Source organism: Agelaius tricolor, unplaced genomic scaffold (assembly GCF_023055355.1).
Source record: "Agelaius tricolor isolate 1412-34295 unplaced genomic scaffold, bAgeTri1.0.p SCAF_64, whole genome shotgun sequence".
In the NCBI taxonomy this organism is placed as follows: domain Eukaryota; kingdom Metazoa; phylum Chordata; class Aves; order Passeriformes; family Icteridae; genus Agelaius; species Agelaius tricolor.
This window is the reverse complement of record NW_027269324.1, coordinates 1627933-1640527: the sequence shown is the minus strand read 5'-3', so window position 1 is coordinate 1640527 and position 12595 is coordinate 1627933. Positions and strand designations below refer to the sequence as shown.

At 52.4% G+C, this 12595-nt stretch overlaps 1 pseudogene; it reads left to right on the top strand.

Moving 5' to 3' along the window:
* Nucleotides 1–12595, top strand: part of LOC139605320 (zinc finger protein 850-like) — a 364871-nt pseudogene that overhangs the window by 15630 nt on the left and 336646 nt on the right.

Below are 12595 nucleotides of genomic sequence, written 5' to 3'. Positions count from 1 at the left end.
TCACAAGGATCCCTGGACAACACAAGGCCCTGAGATATCTCAATGGATCCTTGGTTCCAACTGTCCTCACTGAGTCACAAGGGCCTCTGGATTCCATGAGACCCCACAGTGTCACAGTGTCCCTTTGGTTCCACAAGCCACAGGGTCACAACGGCTCCTGAGCATCTTCAGGCACCTGAGTCTCAGAGCATCCTCTCACTTCCATGAACTCCACAGTGTCACAATGTCCCCTTGGTTCCATTTAGTCCTGTAGAGTCACAAGGATTCCTGGGAACCATGAGGCCCTGAGGTATCACAATGGATGCTTCCATGAAGCCCCAGAGTTTCACAGTCTCCTCTTGGTTCCATGGATTCTACAAGACCCTGGAGAGTCACAGGGCTCCTATAGTCCCATGAGTCTCCAGAGTGTGAACAATGTCCCCAGGAGGCCCTGCAATGTCACAGAGGAGCAGCACTGCAGTGGGCACAGCACCAGGGCAGGTTTGGCAGTGTTCCCATGTCTGTGACACAACAGCAGTGGCAACACCAATGTTCCCCTCTCTATGATACCACAGCACTTCAAGATCGAGCATTCCCCTGTCTGTGACACCACAGGGGTGGCAGCCCCAGTGTCCCCCATTCTGTGACACCACAGCTGTGGCAGGACCATGTCCCCCTCTCTGTGACACCACAGCAGTGACAATTCAAACGTTCCCCTGTCTGTCACACAACAAGGGTGGCAATTCCATTGTTCCCCTCCCTGTGACAGAACAGAGGTGGCAGCCCTAAAATTCCCCTCTCTGTGACATCACAGTGATGGCTGCCCCAGTGTCCCCCTCTCTGTGACACCACATCGGAGGCAATCCTGACCTTCCACTCTCTGTGACACCACAGCTGTGGCAGCCCTAAATCCCTTCTCTGTGACACCACAATGGTGAAAGCCACAAGGTTCCCCTCTCTAGGACACCACAGTGGTTGCAGCCCCACTGTTCCTGTCTCTGTGACAACACAGCTGTGCCAGTCCTCGTCCCCCTCTCTGTGACACCACAGAGGCGGCACCCGCAGTGTTCCCCTCTTTATGACACCAACACTGTGGCAGAACAAAGATTCCCCTCTCTATGAGAAAACAGTGGTGGCAGCCCCAACATTCCAATCTCTCTGACATCACTTTGGTGCCCAACCCAACATTGCCCTGTCTCTGAAAACACAGTAGTAGCAGCCCCCACATTCCCCTCTCTGTGACACCACAGAGGTGGCAGCCCCAGCATTCTCCTCTCTATGACAGCACCACAGTGGCAGCCCCAACATTCCCCTCTCTGTGACACCACAGGGGTGGCAGCCCCAAATGCTCCCCTGTCTGTGATACCCCAGCAGTGACTCCCACACATTCCCCTGCCTGTAACACCACTGCATTGGCAGTCCCAACATGGACTTCTGTATGACACCACAGCGGGGGCAGCCCCAAGATTAGCCTCTCCATGACAAACCAGGGATAGCAGCCCCAAGGTTACCCTGTCTTTGAGCTCACAAGGATGGCAGCCCCAATGTTCTCCTCTCTATGACATCACTGGGGGCAGTGGAAGCCCCAATGTTCTCCTCTCTATGACAAAGCACTGGCAGCCACAGTGTTCCCTTCTATGACTACAGCAGCAGCCACCCCAACATTTCCCTCACTGTGACACCACAGCTGTGGCAGCCCCAGCGCTCCCCTCTCTGTGACACCACAGCTGTGGCAGTCCCGTTGTCCCGGTCTCTGTGACACCACAGTGGTTGCTGCCCGAATGTTCCCCTCTCTGTGACACTGCAGCTGTGGCAGCAGCACTAGAACAGAAGCAGCAGCCGTGGAACACCGGGGGAGCAGGGGAGGAGCAGAGAAGGAGCAGTGGAAAAGTGGGAGATGAGCAGTGTTGGAGCAGCAGTGGAGCAGTGGTGCAGGAGCAGAGGAACCGTGCTGAAACAGCACAGCACAGCTTTGGAGCAGCAGTGGAGTGAGCATGGAAAAGGCGGAACAGTGGTGCCACAGGAGCTACAGCCATGAAACAGTGGTGGCACAGGAACTACAGCCATGGAACAGTGGTGGCACAGAAGCTACAGCCATGGAACAGGGGTGGCACAGGAACTACGGCCATGGAACAGTGGTGGCACAGAAGCTACAGCCATGGAACAGGGGTGGCACAGGAACTACGGCCATGGAACAGTGGTGGCACAGAAGCTACAGCCATGGAACAGTGGTGGCACAGGAACTACAGCCATGGAACAGTTGTGGCACAGGAACTACAGCCATGAAACAGTGGTGGCACAGGAACTCCAGCCATGGAACAGTGGTGGCACAGGAGCTACAGCCATGGAACAGTGGTGGCACAGCCCCGCAGCTGTGGAGCGGCGCCTGAGATGCCGAAGCTGCGGGACACAGAGCGGCTCCCAGTGCTGTGTCCTGCAGGAGCCGGCCCCACACACACCAGAGCGATGCCCCTTAGGCTGAGCCAGAGCTGGGGGCACAGGCAGGAATTGCTGCTGGACTCTGGAAGGTGTGGATTGAGTGCATTTAATGGTGACCTGGGGGTTTGATCCTGCTCATTGTGGCTGCTTTTGTGCTGTCGGGACCATTCCAGTTCATCTGAAGTCATGAACTCAGGAGAAACTTGGGACAAAAGGAATCAAAGTGCCTTCTGTCCTGCTGTCTTGCTTTGGAAAGACAGGTGCCTGCTAAGGAAGGCAGGAGCCTCCCCTGAATTGGAGAATATAACCCCCCCCTGCCTCCAAATTGCTATAAATTTTAAATTAAGGGGCTCTCAGGCAAAAAATATAGGAGCAGGAAATAACAGTTCTTTATTGGGGAAGAAAATAAAAGGAGAAAATAAACAATGCAGTAAACTAAAACAGCAATGACAGAACCAGAACCCAACCTGACACCCTGTTGGTCAGGCTGTTGGTAGCAATCCAATTGGAATTGTGGCTGCAGTCCTCCTGCAGTGTCAGGTGTGGGTCTGTTGCAGCAGGGCTCCTGTAGAAAAGGGTGGAGTCCCTGGGTGGATCCCATCAGGATCCTCCAGTCCAACTGCTGGCCCTGCACAGGACACCCCAACAATGCCAGCCTGGGCCTGGCAGCGCTGGCCAAACGCTGCTGCAGCTCAGAGAGCCCTGGAGCTGGGATCCTTCCCTGGGGAGCCTGGCCAGGGCCCCAGCAGCCTCTGGGCAAAAACCTTTTCCTGACATCCAAGCTGAGCCTGCCCCGACTCAGCTGCAGCCGTTCCCTCCACTCCTGTCCCTGGGCACCAGAGGGAAGAGGTTCCCACAGCCCCAGCCAGGGACCCGCTCCCAAGGCTGCTGCCATGGCCCCCAGGGCTGGCACCAGCTGGGATGCTCGGTTTCCATGGGCTGGGGTTTAGGAATGGGATTTCCCAATTTCCTGCTCCCGCTAAAACCGCGCTGCCCTCGCTGCCCTCCCGCCTCCCATGGAAAGCACAAAAGGCAAAGATCCCGGGCTGGGATAAGAACAATTAATTGGGAACAGAAATGAGATAAGGAACAAAGAGGAACAGAAACAATATTGATAACAGAAGGGATAAATAAAACTTTTAAAGGGAAAACTAAAACACAACTCACTGGGTCTTCCTGGCCATGTATTTCAACCTGTCTGGAAAGGACACCCTTCTCCTCAGGGGGAGAGAGAGAGAGAGAGAGAGAGAGTCCCTTTCCTGCCCCTGGCAATGACCTGAGGTGGGAGTGAATGTCATGACAGGGCCATGGCCAGACCCTTATATTTTTCAATGCCACATCAGGTCATTGGGAGGGGCAGGAAAATTGACAGCTGTCTTCCCAGCATGGATTACAGGGAAAATGGATCCCCAGGGCTCTTCCCAACGTGGGACCTCCAATGGAGAAAGAAGCAGGAGTGGTGCATGAAGCTCTTCCTGCAGCTGGGGCACTCGCAGAACTTCCCTTACTGGTGACTCCATTGGTTTCTGGTCAAATTCGAGCTCATGGAGAAGCTCTTCCCATGAAGTGGGACACTTGTAGGGCCTCTCCCTGGTGTGGATGCACCGGTGGATGATGAGGTGGGAGTTTTGCTTGAAGCCCTTCCCGCACTCAGGGCAGCGGAAGGGCCTCTCCTCTATATGAATGCGCTGGTGGCAGAGGTAATTGGAGCGTGTCCGAAACCTCTTCCCACACTGGGGACACTCGTAGGGCCTCTCCCCAGTGTGGATGCGTTGGTGCCTGATGAGGGCAGAGCTGCAGCTGAAGCCCTTTCCACACTCCCCACACTCGTAGGGCCATTCCCCAGTGTGGATCATCTGGTGGCGGATCAGGGTGCTGCTCTGCCTGAAGCTCTTCCCACACTCCAAGCACTTGTAGGGCTTCTCCCCATCATGAAGCTGCTCATGGACCACCAGCTCTGAGCTCTGGCTGAAGCTCTGTCCACCTTCCTGGCTCAGGGTGGGTCTTTCCTCCTCAGAGCCTCCTGGGCTGGGTTTGCAGCCCCTCCTCCTCTGGGATCTCTGTGGCTTTTCTTCCCTGTTGGATTCCTGTGCACTAGAGTTGCTCAAAACAGCCTCTTCCACGAGATTCTGCTGTGGGGATTTGTCCTCTCTGGTCTCCATCCTCAGCTCCTTCTCTGGGGGAGGAAGGACAAGGAGAGGATGGGATTTGCCTCCGTGCCACAGGGAAGGGGAAGGAGATCCCCCCAGAGCATCCCCAGCAGGACGGGGTTGGCAGTAGGGTTGTCCTGCAGCTGGGGGCTGTGCTGGGCTGGGAGATGGAGCAGGAGAAAGGGGCAAAGGAGCACTGACTTCCTCCTCACCTGCCTGGGTGTCTCGAGGCTCCTTCCTCTTCCTTGCAGCCTCCTCTTCCATCTGGCAAAGGTTTGGAGATGGGAAATTCTATTTTGGGAAGAAAACAAAGGGAGCACACATTGTCTTTGGGACTGGTTTGAAGGCAAACCTGGGGGAGAGTCTAATTCAGAATTACAATTTAATAAGAAAATTTAGATCAAGGCAATGATACAGATACACTGCCTTAAACAGACAGAGTCAGGATATAACCTGACACCCTGTTGCTGGTCAGGGTGGTGGCAGCAGTCCCATTAAATGGTGGCTGCAGTCCTGTGGGAGTGATGAACGTGATTCTGTCCAAGCAGTGATCCTGTAGAAGGGTCTGGTCTTCCTCTGGAGGTCCAGTGGTGGTTCTGGAGCTCTTGTCCTCTGGGAATCCAGTAGGCAAGCTGCTCCTGGTGTTGCAAGGCTCAGCTTATATGCAGGTAGGAATGCTTGGATCCTCCCCCTGGGCGGAGCATCCCACAATGGGATGATGGAATTTGATCAGTCCTGCAGTGACACACAATGGCCCATTCACAGAAGATATCTCCCCTGGAGGGCGTTATCAGGGCTGAGTCATGGAAGAGATAAAGAACCCTGCCCCACCTGTTTATAGCAGTTGACGAAGATGGGGATTGAAAACATGCATTGGGTTCCATCTTACACTGCAACCTGAAACAGTGGGGTAATCCCTGCTCAGGGGGTGAACACCACCCCCCTTACCCAAACTGGCTCAGGTGTAAAACCCCCACCCTGGGAAGGCCACACACACAGGGGACAATGTCACACTTGCCCTGCCCCAGGGGAGGTCTCTGTCCCTGTCACTCCCTTGCTCTTCCCCCTGTCATGGTTTGACACTGGCACAATGCCAGTGCCCCCATGAAGATACCTTCTCCCTGGTTTCTGCTGTGAGATGTGACCAGGAATAAGCAAAGCAGGCTCCTACTTAAGGAAAAAAAAGAACCAGAACTTTATTAACTACTCTACAACTACAGATAAAAAGGAACACACACACAGGGAAAATGAAAACCTCACAAATGCATTTCCTCCTCCCCCCACCAAATTTCCAACACAATACATTTGTTTCTCAAATCACCAACTCTCGGTCCAGCACCACCCTTCAAACAATCAATCCTCAGTTCATCAAGAGGAGAGGAGTCCTTCTTGTGCCATGGGCTTCCCCTGGAAACACAATCGAAGCCTCATGTGTTCCTGTGTCACTTGTGGCACCGCCCGGAGTACATCTGCCGTGGTGACTTCTTCTTTTTCATGTCCAGTGCTCTCACCACTGAACACGGACCAGAACTGCTTCTAGGGTTGTCTTTTAAGGATGCTCTGTCCCGATCCAAAAAAGGCACAGTCTCTCCTTTGGGACACCTGTCCCCACAATCTCTCCTTTGGGACACCTGTCCCCCCCATATTTTTTCACCCCCTGGGGCCGAGGGGCATCAACACTGAACCCTCTTGGTTCTGAGGCCATTGCCTCCCCCTAGAATGCAGTCTCTGTATCACAAGGAACATGGTTCTGTCCATGGCTATACAAAAAGAGTCCAGCAAAAGCTACTCCATCATCTCTTCCCACTAGGATTCTTCTCTATTCTTCTACTATCTCTCACTTGCCCAGACCTCTCTCACACTGGCCTATTTCCTTTTTCATCTTCCACTCTATCTTCTAGGAAAGGTCAATGTTCTGTAAAGTTCTCATTTTCCAAAAAGGGGTTAAAAGCTCCTACAAGCGGCCGGCTGAACCCCCCCCCTTCTCTGTCCCAGCCGTGCTGCCGGCACAGGCCCATGTTTATCAAGCTTCAAGGTTACAGTCTCAGGCAGCGGCTCTTTATCTCTCTCTCTCTGTCTCTCAGGGGGGGCTGCGCGATGGCTCCCGGTGTGTGTCTCTCTCTCTTTCTCTCTTCCACCCTTCCACCCCGGGGCTCAGGCCTACATCTCTCGGCCACATAGCTTTTCCCCTCCCCCTGCCCAGCCAGCAGCTGGGCCGGGGGAGAGACCCGAACTCTTTCCCGCCGGAAACCCAAGAGGACCCTCCCAGGGGAGAGCTCTGCTTTTAACCCCGTGTTCTCAGAGGCGTGTCCATATCCCAATGGCCAGGTTAAATGCCAATATTAAAGCCTGAATATCCATTGGCCAAAAACACAGCATCCCAGAAAACACATTTCCTGTCAAACCACCACACCCCCTTTTCTCTTTCTTTCCATCTCTCTCTCTACCTCACATTTACTGTTCAATAAAATCCAGGATTTGGTCTCGTTAGCACCTTAATTTGGATAGAGGCATCTCTCTAACAATTTTCTTAACCAGATTGCAAAATTCTTTTGGCACAGTGAGTTCAGGGCACGGTTCTTTGACCCCAGGTGCCTTTGACAACAGCATGGTTCCCTCCTCTGAGGAGGTTGTGGTTCTCTCTGGAAGAACTCTTGGAAACTCTGATGCAGCTTCCTCTGAGCGACCTATGGCAGAACTGGTGAGAAAAATGGCTGTTGTGGGCCTGGAGTGTAAAGAAAATATTTGGTTGTCCTTCCTTGAAAAGTTTGTTAAAATCACTGGAGGAAAGCGAGCAAATGCTACCAGTGACACTGACAAGGTTCATTCACCCCATGATGTAAAACACAAGGCTGCCTAAAGTGCTACAAGAAGGCCAGCTCAAGTAGCTAAATTCCCAAATAACTCCTGAATTCCCAGGCTTGGGTTCTTTGCCAAATGTGAGAATCATTATTCTCTTCATCCCTGTCACCTTTGTGACAGCTACTAAACGCTTCCCCTTCCTTTTAATAATATCTGTATTGGGCCGAATTTGCACTTTTCTTTAATTGGAACCTGCCAGCAGCTGAGCTGGAGCTGTGCAGGAACCAATGAAACTTGGAATTGCCACAGAATTGCTTCTATTGTCAGCCGGTGCTGCGGCGGCCGTGGGGCAGAGGGGTGGGAAAGGGGGGTCCACGGTTGCAGTGGAGGAAATGCCGGGGCTGGGGGCTGAGCACAGGGCTGAGCACACAGAGATGGTTTGGTTCTTGCTGAGCTCACACTGAACCAAGGCCTGTCCTGCCTCTCATTCAGCCACTCTGGGGAGGGGCTGAGGGTGTGGGGGAGGTTGGGAGGGGACACAGCAAGGACAGGAGATCCCAGCTGACCCCAGGGATACCCCAGACCATAGGACATCATGATCAGTGCATGAAGTGTGGGGAACAAGGAGGAAGGGGGGACATTTAGAGTGAGGGTTTTTGTCTTTCCAGGCAACACTTAGGCAGGATGGGGCCCTGTTTCACCAGTGGGCAGGGCCAGCACCAAAGATACAGACACCATCTTAACTTAAGGAACAGTGTAATTTAGATAGTGCAAATTTGCAAAAAATTACAGAAGTATTAGATTGGCAAAGCAAATAATCATTAGTCAATAATTCCAAAAGAGAAGATGTTGAAATGAGTATCACTCAACTGTCCATTTCTGGCTGCAAGCTCTGGAGATTCTATCTCTGCCTTCAATCAGGGTTGCATTCCATAACAAGTCCTGGTACCAAATCCTGCTTTCCAAGGCTGGAACAGTGTCTCAGGTTTAGCTGGGTGTGTATTCAATTACCCTCTGTTAAAGGTGGGGCAATTATCATCTGTTAATTGAGCAGTTTACTTAATCTCTTCCACAAGGAATCCTCCCTCCAGGGAGATATCTTCTGTTAATGGGCCATTGAGTGTCACTGATAAAAATTCCATCATCCCATTGTGAGAAGCTCCGCCCAGAGGGAGGAGCCAAGCAATCCTACCTGAATATAATCTGAGGATGTGAACAAGAGTCTGCCTTCTCCCACAGGATTCCCAGAAGAGCAGCTGTCAGCTCCACGGGATCCCATTGGAAGACCAGGCCGATCGGCACCACCACTGGACCTTCAGAGGAAAACTGCACCCTTCTACAGGATCACTGCTCCAACAGAACCACACCTGTCACTGCAGGAGCACTGCAGCCACCATTTAACAGGAGTGCTACCAACACACTGACCCACAGGGTGTCAGGCCATATTCTGACTCTGTAAGTAATTTTTTAGTCCTACTGCATTTGTATTTTTAATTTTTCCACTGAAGAACTGTTATTCCTATTCCCATAGATTTTGCTTGACAGCCTCTTATTTTGAAAATTATAATTCCAAGTGAAGGGATTAACATTTTCCATTTCAAGGGAGTCTCCTGCCTTCCTTAGCAGACACCTGTCTTTTCAAACTGACACAATGCCCCGGGACAGCCAGGCAGGTGAGGAGGAAGTCAGTGCCCCTTTCCCCCTCTCTCCTGCTCCATCTCCCAGCCCAGCACAGCCCCTGGCTGCAGGACAACCCTGCTGCCAACCCCATCCTGCCAGGGATGCTCTGGGGGGATCTCCTTCCCCTTCCCTGTGGCACGGAGGCAAATCACATCCTCTCCTTGTCCTTTCTCCCCCAGAGAAGGAGCTGAGGATGGAGACCAGGGAGGACAAATCCCCACAGCAGAACCTCATGGAAGAGGCCATTTTTAGTGACTCCAGGGCACAGGAATCCAATGGGGAGGACAAGTCCCAGAGATTCTACAGGAAGAGGGGCTCTAAACCCATCCCAGGGTGCTCTGAGGAGGAAAGACCCACCCTGAGCCAGGAAGGTGGACAGAGCTTCAGCCACAGCTCAGAGTCGGTGGTCCATGAGCAGCTTCATGATGGGGAGAAGCCCTACAAGTGCTTGGAGTGTGGGAAGAGCTTCAGGCAGAGCAGCACCCTGATCCGCCACCAGATGATCCACACTGGGGAATGGCCCTACGAGTGTGGGGAGTGTGGAAAGGGCTTCAGCTGCAGCTCTGCCCTCATCATCCACCAACGCATCCACACTGGGGAGAGGCCCTACGAGTGTCCCCAGTGTGGGAAGAGGTTTCGGACCAGCTCCCATCTCCTCCTGCATGAGCGGATTCACACGGATGAGAGGCCCTTCCACTGCCTCGACTGTGGGAAGGGCTTCAAGTACAACTCCCACCTCATCACCCACCGGCTCATCCACACTGGGGAGAGGCCCTACGAGTGTTCCCAGTGTGGGAAGAGGTTTCAAACCAGCTCCAGTCTCCTCCTGCATGAGCGGATTCACACCCAGGAGAGGCCCTTCCGCTGCCCCAACTGTGGGAAGGGCTTCAAGCACAACTCCCACCTCATCAGGCACCGGCGCATCCACACTGGGGAGAGGCCCTACGAGTGTTCCCAGTGTGGGAAGAGCTTCACCCAGAGCTCTAACTTGACCAGACACCAATGGAATCACCAGTAAGGGAAGCCTTGCAAATGCCCCAAGTGCAGGAAGAACTTCGTGCACTACTCCAGTTTCATCCCCTATGGGAGGACCCACGTTGGTCAGAGCCCTGGTGACCCACATTCCTGGTGATCCATGTTGGAAAGACACTGGGCTGGTTGTTCCTTTCTTTTGGCCTTAATTTTCTTTGGATTAATCTTCATCCCTCAAAAACAGAGAAAATTGGGGTCAAAATCAATAAATTCATCAAAGGCATCTAAAGCCTCACTTTTTACTTGTGTTTCAGAGGAATCTGGGATTCAGGGAAATAATTGGGAGAATTTGGGAGTATTTGATTTAGTTGTCTCCCTTTCTTGGCACTCAAAGAGACAATAGGGTTTGATCTGTCACCTCAATGCCAGTGAAACTACTCACTCCCACCCCAAAATTCCTTGATTCCACAGCCCCTTGGGGTGAAATGGGGTTGAAAGGGATTGGGCAAAGTGGAATGCAAATCAGGAGGGTGAGATGAGCATTGAGTGGGGCAGGATGGGTGGGATGGGTTTTGAGAGGTGTGGAATGGGGGAAGTACAGCTTGGAAGGGATGTCTTGATGTCCAGGAGGGGTGGGAAGGGTTGGGGTTGGGACTGGGGAGGTGGGCTGGGGTCGGGAATAAGACAGCCAAAGTTTGGGGATGATGAAGGGAAGGGAAGGGAAGGCCGTTATTGACTGAGTTTTTGGATATTCCATGTTCATGAAGAGATGCCGGGGTATCTCACATTTCTGAGGTGGTTTTGGGGCACTCCCCAGCTCTTGGGGGTTTCCTGAGAGCAGCTCCATGGAGCCCAATTGCCAGGGGTGGTTGCCATCGGCACGAGCTCAGGGATGTAGCCAGAGTCCATTGCCTCGGTGCTGGAGAGCAGAGAAATGATGAACGGCCCCAGACAACTCCAGTGTGTGTTTGGAGACCTGTGAGCTGACTGGGGAGAGGCCAACAGCAATGCCCTGGAGAGATGCACCTCAGACTCCGGGCATTCCCCACAGCTCAGGGTCAGGAAAGAAGCGTCCCCCATGGTGCCTCACAGCACTATGTTAATTTCTCCCAGTTCTGTCCTCCCTATTGGCCCTTTGGCTTTTCTACCTCTTTTACCCTTATATGTTCATGTTCTAGGGGGTTCTCCCTTCCCTGTCTTCCCATTGGTTTATGTCTCCACCTAGCCTTTCTTGCACTCCCTATTGGTCCCTTCCCTGTGTACCACCCCTGAGCCCTCAGACTACTGGATCCTTGATGCTCTCCTACACCCCCTCTATCCTGATTTATACCCTAGACCCTCCTTTGTCTTTGATTTTTGCCCCTGGACCTCTTCATCATTGCCTGAAATAAAACACATTAAAACTCTATGCCTGGACCCTCCTGTGTATTCACTGCTGAGCTGCTGTGTCTGTGTGTCTGTGTGTGTGTCTGTGTGTGTGTGTCTGTGTGTGTGTGTCTGTGTGTGTGTGCATGTGTGTGTGTGTGTCTGTGTGTGTGTGTGTGTGTGTGTGTGTCTGTGTCTGTGTGTGTCTGTGTGTGTGTGTGTGTATCTCTGTGTGTGTGTGTGTCTGTGCGTGGGTCAGTGTGTGTGTGTGTGTGTGTGTGTGTGTGTCTGTGTGTCTGTGTCTGTGTCTGTGTGTGTCTGTGTGTCTGTGTGTCTGTGTCTGTGTGTGTCTGTGTGTGTGTGTCTCTGTGTGTGTGTGTGTCTGTGCGTGGGTCAGTGTGTGTCTGTGTGTGTCTGTGTGTGTGTCTGTGTGTCTGTGTGTGTCTGTGTGTCTGTGTGTGTCTGTGTGTGTCTGTGTGTGTCTGTGCGTGTCTGTGTGTCTGTGTGTGTCTGTGTGTGTCTGTGTGTGTCTGTGCGTGTGTGTGTGTCTGTGTGTCTGTGTGTGTGTCTGTGTGTCTGTGTGTCTGTGTGTGCTGGTGCTCCTGTGGCTCCTGCCTGTTGGTGCAAGATGCTCTCAGGGAAGGTTGCATTCACCACCACCGCAGACCACAACAAGAGGAGCCCGAACAGGGACCTTTGTCTGGTACCCCTGGAGAGCATCTCCAGCATGGCTGCAATCTAAGTTGCCTTTGGGTCAGCCACGACCCTAAGGCAACCTCTGAGTTTTATCAGGGCACGCTGAGGGGAGAGACCTGCAACCCTCCCAGAGTCACGGACTGGAGGATCGCTCTCCTTGACAGACCCACCACGAGATCCTTTGTTGAGGCACTGCTGGATGAGTATGTTTCAGTCAGTGTCCCCCTTTTCTCTTGTTTTCTCACTTTAAATCCTGTGGGTGGGAAGACTGCAGAATAGGCACAAAACTCATTGTTCCACAACGGGAGATTTATATCCAAGTTACATTAGCCCTTGTTGCTTGGGGAATCATTTTTCAAAGGAGAATTTGAAAGCTTTTTATCATTTTCTTTTCAAATATTTTATGTTACAAGGAAATCAGTTTCACCACTTGAGATTTGGGGTATGGTCGGGATCAAGTTATTTGTTTTAAAAATGCAGGGAAATTTTAAAGTGGGGAAGTTTTATTATCT